Genomic DNA, 7,646 nt, shown 5'->3' on the forward strand with positions numbered 1-7,646 from the left:
CTGTTCAACAGTCTTATCACAGTGGGGTGGAAGCTGTCCTTAAGTCTGGTGGTACGTGCCCTCAGGCTCCTGTATCTTCTACTGATGGAAGAGGAGAGAAGAGAGAATGACCTTGGTGGGTGGGGTCTTTGATTATGCTGGCTGCTTCACCCAGGCAGCAAGAGGTAAAGACAGAGTCCAAGGAGGGGAGGCTGGTGTCCGTGATGCGCTGGGCTGTGTCCACAACTCTCTGCAGTTTCTTGCGGTCCTGGGCAGAGCAGTTGCTGTACCAAGCCAAGATACATCCAGATAGGATGCTTTCTGTGGTGCATCAATAAAAGTTGGTGAGTGTCAAAGTTACCTGGTTCACTATCACGCTGCTATTTGTGGGAGCGTGCTGTGCGTGGGGTGGCTGTGGGATTGCCCACTTTACATCGGCGGCTGCACTCCATGGGTGCCAAGTGGTTTTGAGTGCCTCAGGGTTGTGGACCCCACTCTGTGGGAACAAGAGTCTGCAGATGCTGGAATCTGGAGCAACATGCAACCTGCTGGAGGAACTCAGCGGGTCAGGCAGCGTCTATGGGGAGGGAAATGGACAGTCAACGTTTCAGGGCAAGACCCTTCTGTTTATTTTTCGCTTCTGTTGTGAAACAGATTCAGGGTCTCAGAAGACGAGGACTCTGAACACAGTCTTAGAGATAAATGATTTATTTACAAAAGACAAATGCAGAGAAAGGGCAACGGGAATAACACACACACACAGTCGGTAGCGAGCGTGGGAAAAATCACAACAGGGTAAAATACACACACACAACAAACTAGGTACATACAATCAAGGAAAAACAATACAATACCCACCACCCCTTGATTCAGTGCAGACACGGCTCTGTCCTACCAGGGATACTAACTAAAATGCTCCCAACCCTTTTAACAGTGCACACCTCACCAACGATCTCTCCAGCGCTGTTCCACAGTTCCTCGGCATGGGATGAAGTGGGGTGATCCCTTGGGGCAGGTAAAAGCGGGCGAGCCAAGCACATGTGGCACTCTTTATAGTGCTGGAGGGCTGAGGGGTCCAGCCCAGGTAATTTAAAAAGGCCAAGTACAAAGGTGCTTAAAGAGGCCAATAGTCAGGTGTGCACTGATGGGTAGTGGTGTGTCTTTCGACCAGGTAATGGGCAGTGCTGTCACATGACAGCCACAGCCCTCCACAATACAGTTTCCTGCCATGTTACTGGATACTTTACCTCAGCAGCAGTGATTGGTTAATGCCCCTGTACAGCAGGACAGCCACTAACAGTCAGGCTGTCAGTGTCACAATGTCAAGTGAAGAGCGAGATCGTGGAGAACCCAAATGTGACGCACTGGTACGTGACTGGAGTCGGGATGCTTCCTCAGAACCAAACACAGGCAGCAACCAGAAGGAATCTTGCCTCGGGGCTCTGAGGTTGGGTCCCAACACGAAAACTGGATATTCTAAGAGGAACAGTGAAACCAGGACTGCTCTAGAGTTGAGAGCTCTAAGCTGCCAGGAGACAAAGTATACCCAAAGGTTGACCGATACTCTGGCAACTAGTGCTAGTGAAACCAGGGGTCTTATGCTAGTGTCCTGATGGGGCTCAGGTGTGTGTTGTTATGCGATTAGTAGCACATGGACTCCACAACGAGGCACTATCAATGGAGCCGAATCGAGGACCAGCACTCGGAACCATGACAGTCGGTCTGCTCCCAGCTTAGCCACAGGGAGACCGGTCCACAACTGGCAGCAGCTGGCGATGGCCCAGGCTTTTCCACAAAGCTGGAGCCTGGTGTCACACTCCCCTACGTACAGTCAATGTCTATTTGCCTCTACAGATGCTGCCTGACCCGCTGAGTCCTTCCAGCTGTTTGTTTTTTGCTCCAGATTCCAGATTCCAGCATCTTAAGTCCCTTGTGTCTGCAATAAAATGTATTCATTGGCTCTGAGGAACTTTGGAACCATGAACTGTCCCATATCACTGCAATGTTTTTCTTTCTTTACGTGGAACATCAGCCCATAAACAAAAACCAAGCAGTAGTGAAACTTCACTTCTAACTAGAATTACTTTTTTCTCTCTTTACACTAATTCTGAGATCAGAGATCAACATTGAGTAGTTTCAAAAAGAAAAGCAGTGGGAGAATTTCAGGAATGTTACACTCGTACTTGTCCTGTTAAGAACCATTGTGAACCCAATAACAATCTTCACAGTGAGTTCCCCATCGAGATTTTCAGTTATTGAAGGGGTACAACAGCATATTTGAGGCAAGATTGCCATCTATAGACCCTACAACTTACTGCACATTAATAATCGGCTACGCTCCTGTTAAAATGATCAATAGGTAGTTGAAACACCATCGTACAACCATCCCCACCAGTTCTACAAACCAAAAATTTGACTTATTGCTTTACAATAATTAGAGCCAAAGGGGTAGTTGTAAATGAGAGGGCTAGACAGGACAAACGGGACTTATTTCCAAAAGCAGAGGGGTCAGTACCTGAAATTACTTGGTAAAAGTATTTGAGAAGAGTTCAGGAAAAAAAAAGTCCATCAGTGGTGGAGTCTGGATCTCATTGCCTGGAATGGTGACAGAGGAAGAAACCACTTCCACACTTAACCAGTAACTGGACGGGCCCTTGAGTAGCGTAGCCCTACATGGACTGAGAGCAGGAGGTGGGATTAACCTGAAGTCCACGTTTGTCAGCATGGTCACAATGGGCTGAACAACCTCCTCAAGTGTTGTAAATTTCTGTGATTCGTGGATTACACTCTGCCCATTTTCTAGCTCACACCAAGGCACATTTACACTGTACACAAGGATCTGCAGTGTCAAAGCCCAACTGCACAATAAGTTGCATTGACTTCCAGTCAAGTAAAACACAGCTTGTAAACTCCCACCCTCCTGTTTAACTGTCTCCAGGGTGTCGCCCCTATGTAACCTCTTGGGATCTCTGTGCTTCTCCAGTTTTGGACTCATGCACCCCGAATCCTATCGCTCCACCACTGGCGGCAACACCTTCAGGTCCCGAATTCTCTTCCTGCTTCCACCTCTCACTCCATTATGTCACCTTACGACATTTTCGCAATTGTAAAGTTCCACCATAAACACATGCCGTGGGGAGATTAAATGAGGGAGTGAAGTGGTGGAATGGGGAAAGTAATCCCCAGATTGGAAACAAATAATTAAGGTGGATTTGTTTTTTATTAGAATAGAAAATGAAAAGGGGATTGGAAATAGCCTTCCACTGATTTAATCAAACTCCACACAAACATTAAAAGCACAAATGAAAATATCTTCAACACAATCATTCATATTGAGGGGGCTGAAGATGCAACTGAGACTAAACATGAGAAGGCTGAGTTTTATCAAAATGCACAACTTTAAACAAGCTCAGATTTCAAGGTAGGAATCTGCATTCATGGCTGTGGGAACTGAACATTCCCACAGAAAGGCTTTAAGGTCAATTCCCTCCCCACTTGTCTCACCCAGTCCCTGGGCTCACTTCAGAACCTCGTCCACTGGCTTTAAAATGGATTTTTCCAATCAAATATGTTTTAATTGTTTGCCTTAGTGAATAAACCCAGGGTTTTATAACTCATTGATTGTGTATTAATATTGTTTTTAACCTCTGAAGCAACACAATTGACCTGCCAATGCCTTCCATTGTTATCTACTCTGGATCCTGCCCAATAGTCCTCAGCATTTGATGTAACGCTATTTTAGCATTTTCTATACAATCTTGGGCTGCACCAATCTTATCCTCAGAGCTGAAACAGCCCTCCCCACAGATGGGCAGGGATCTCTGAATTGTCCCTGAGTTTCTGAGTGGTAATTGTTGCTCAGCAGTTCATTTGTCATCAGCAGTCTGGCTCACTTTTTAACCCTGCTGTTCACAAATCCTCCAGTCCCTACACTGTTGTAGATACTGCTCGGCCTCATTTCATTCTCCTTTTGTTCATTTCATCCCTTCTGCCCCGAGACTACTGACCGGGTCATGACCTCCTTTGTGAGTTTGCTTCCAGTACATTGTCCGAGAGTTTGTTACTCACAGGTACAGATATCAAAGAGCAAAGAGTGAAGGGGGCACAATGGTTGTCTCCATACAGGACTCCTGATGGAGACTGAGCAGGCTTCAGAAGTTCCAGGGGTTTGGGGACGGGGTGGTTGAGGGGCGGAGAGGAAGGGGAAGTTTGGGCACTGACGCCAGTTGTGGTAAATCCACCTCCTCACTTGTTGAGATGAACCAACTCACCTCAAATGGAAACTTCTCCTTCAAATACTCAGCATTGTTCAGTGCCAGAGTAAGTGATGTGCACAAGAACTGGAATGTGGTTAATTTGTATTGTTGCTGGACATTTCATGCACCTTCCCAATGTTGGTGCAAGTGATACCGAGCAATGAATGCTTGTGAATTCTGACTCAAGAAAGAGTGACAACAAATTTTGGTGATATGATCAAAGTTCTAGTCACAATTGACAACAACTTCCAATTTTCAACCTACACCTCCTCTGCCCCCAGGGGCAATTATCTGTGCCTGTCCCACAAATGATCAATGCACATTCAGCAATACGTTCTCAAATTTAATCTAATCTTCCACCTATTGAGAGAAGTTTTCCACAAATTTCATTGGTTTCCTAAGTTAATGGCATGACAGTCCATCCTGCCCCTACATGTCAACACCCTGACCAACACTGATCTAAAAACCTCAACCTCCCACCACAGGGACCGGCCTTTGTCCATCAACTGGATGTGGACCGGCATTTATTGTCCATCCCTAGAACGTCCTGAACTGAGGAGGTGTAGAACATAGATCTAGAACACAGAACAGCTCAGCACAGGAACAGGTCCTCTGGCCCACCAGGATGCTAATCTAAAATTAATCAGATCTGCCTGCACAAGGTCCATATCCCTCTATTTCCTGCCTGTTCCTCTGTCTGTTTAACACCTCTTAAGTGGTTGCTGTTGTATTTGCTTCTACCAGTTCACCTGGCAGCGTTTTCCAAGCACCCACCACACTTTGTGTCAAAAAATTTGCCTCGTAAATCTCCTTTAAACTTTCCCCCTCTCACGTTAAACCCACACCTTCTAGTGTTTGACATTTCCACCCTGGGAAAAAGACTCTGCTTCTCTTCCCTATCTGTGCCTCTCATAATTTTATACACAGTTAACCAACAGCCAGGTTGTTGTGTCAGGAGTCACATATAGACCAAGTTGTCCTTCCCCCTTCCTGTAGACTTGTGATTACCCATTACAAAGAGGAAGTAGGTTTAATTTCCAGATTTATTTAATGACTTGGATTAAATTCCAGCTGCCCTGGCAGGGTTGAAAACTCATATCTCTGCAACAATGGTCAAGAGAGGTCTGCTGGCCAGTCCAGTGACTTAGCCACAGAACCTGCTTGTGACCAATGACCCTGAGCCAAGACGTGGGTAACAGTCGGGGGTGACCATACAAGAGTGACCTGGCTAGAACGTTCCCTGAAGAATCCAGGCTGGCAACTCTCACATTTAATGAGATTGACAGACCCTTCATACTGGACACTTGTCTGCACAGGGACATCCACTGAGTACAGTGAATTACAAAGACATCAATCAGCCTCTGTGGCTTCACCCAACAAAGCACAAAACTGAAAAATAAAAATCTGCAGATGCTGGAAATCTGAATATGAACAGAAATGTTGGAAGTACTCAGCAGGTCGGGCAGCATCTGTGGGGAGAGGAGCAGAGTTACCACTGAACTGAGGTCTGCTGTGTATGTGGTGCCCCTGTGTGTGTTCTGAAAGTAACTATGGTGAGGTGCAGCTTGAAGTGTTAGAATGTTCATATTGATGAACTTTCTGAGGTTCCTCCTACACTGCTCCCAGAATCAACCAACAACAGCTTGTCACCATGGCAACCCTGACATCATCCTATCTGAGGCATTCCCTTTGTCCAATCAGAATCAGGTTTATTGTCACTGACATATGTCGTGAAATTTGTTCCTTTGCGGCAGCAGTACAGTGCAAGACATAAAAGTTACTCTAAGTTACAAAAATAAATAAATAGTGCAAAAAAGGAATAACGAGGTAGTGTTCATGGGGTCATGGACCGTTCAGAAATCTGATGGCGGAGGGGAAGAAGCTGTTTCTGAATCATTGAGTGTGGGCCTTCAGGCTCCTGTACTCCCCAATGGTAGTAACAAGAAGAGGGCATGTCCTGGGTGGTGAGGGTCCTTAACAAGGGCACTGCCTTTTTAAGATGTCGCGATGGTGGGGAAGGTTGTGCCCATGATGGAGTTGGCTGAGTCTACAACCCTCTGCAGCCTCTTGCGATCCTGCACATTGGAGCCTCCATACCAGGTGGTGATGCAACCAGTCAGAATGCTCTCCACCGTACATCTATAGAAATTTGTAAGGGTCTTTGGTGACATACAGAATTTCCTCAAACTCCTAACGAAGTAGAGCTGCCGGCGTGCCTTCTTCGTGATTGCATCAATGTGTTGGGCCCAGGATAGACCCTCCGAGATGTTGACACCCAGGAACTTGAAGCTGCTCACCCTTCCCACCACTGACCCCTCAATGAGGACTGGTGTGCGTTCTCCTGACTTCCCCTTCCTGAAGTCCACAATCGGTACCTCGGTCTTGCTGACGCTGCCCGAAGTTATTGTTACAACATCACTCAACCAGCCGATCGATCTCACTCCTGTACGCCTCCTCATCACCACCTGAAGTTCTGCCAACCACAGTGGTGTCATCGGCGAATTTATAGATGGCGTTTGAGTTATGCTTAGCCACACATTCATGATCATAGGGAGAGTAGAGCAGTGGGCTAAGACGCATCCTTGAGGTGAGCCTGTGTTGATAGTCAGCGAGTTGATACTCACTGATTGATGCAGTGAAGGGTCAGGAGGTGCAGGGTATTGATCGGAATCAGCATGCTCTCTCAACACACTATTTCCAGGACCACAAGCGACTCTCACACCAACGCTGCAATGAGATGAATGGGTGAAGGATTAGTTTACAGAGGTGACACTAATACAAGTGATTCTCCGGGAGACCCACAACCTTTCACAAACAGATCTAGATTCTTCTCTTCATTGATCTTTGGAGCCAGGCCACCCTTGTATGGTCACCCGGGCTGTTACCCACTTCTTGGCTCAGGGCTCATTGGTCACAAGCAGGTTCTGTGGTTAAGTCACTGGACTAGCAGACAGATCTCTTGACCATTGTTGCAGAGACATGAGTTTCAATCCTGCCAGGGCAGCTGGCGTTTAATCCAAGTCATTAAACAAATCTGAAAAGTAAACCTACTTCCTCTCATTAATGGTAATCACAAGTCTACAAGAAGGGGGAAGGACACCTGGTCTCCATGTGACTCCTGACCCACCAATCTGACTGCTTGTGAATGAATTACCTTTGTGTATTCAACCTGCTGTGTATGAAAACGCTGCAGCTATTTAAATATGGAATCATCATACAGATGTAACCAATGAGCTAATGAATGAGTGGACAATAAGCCTTGATCCTCAAGGCTTTGGAGAGGCAGTTAACCCAACCTGCTGGTAGTGAGCCTACTGGCTACTGCTCCAGCATGGCTCTTGTCAAAATGAAGGGCTTACCACTTCCAGTTTCTCTCCTTCAGTTTAACTCTGACTGATCTCCCCAATAGCT

This window comes from Pristis pectinata, chromosome 30, assembly GCF_009764475.1.
Source record: "Pristis pectinata isolate sPriPec2 chromosome 30, sPriPec2.1.pri, whole genome shotgun sequence".
NCBI classification, from domain to species: domain Eukaryota; kingdom Metazoa; phylum Chordata; class Chondrichthyes; order Rhinopristiformes; family Pristidae; genus Pristis; species Pristis pectinata.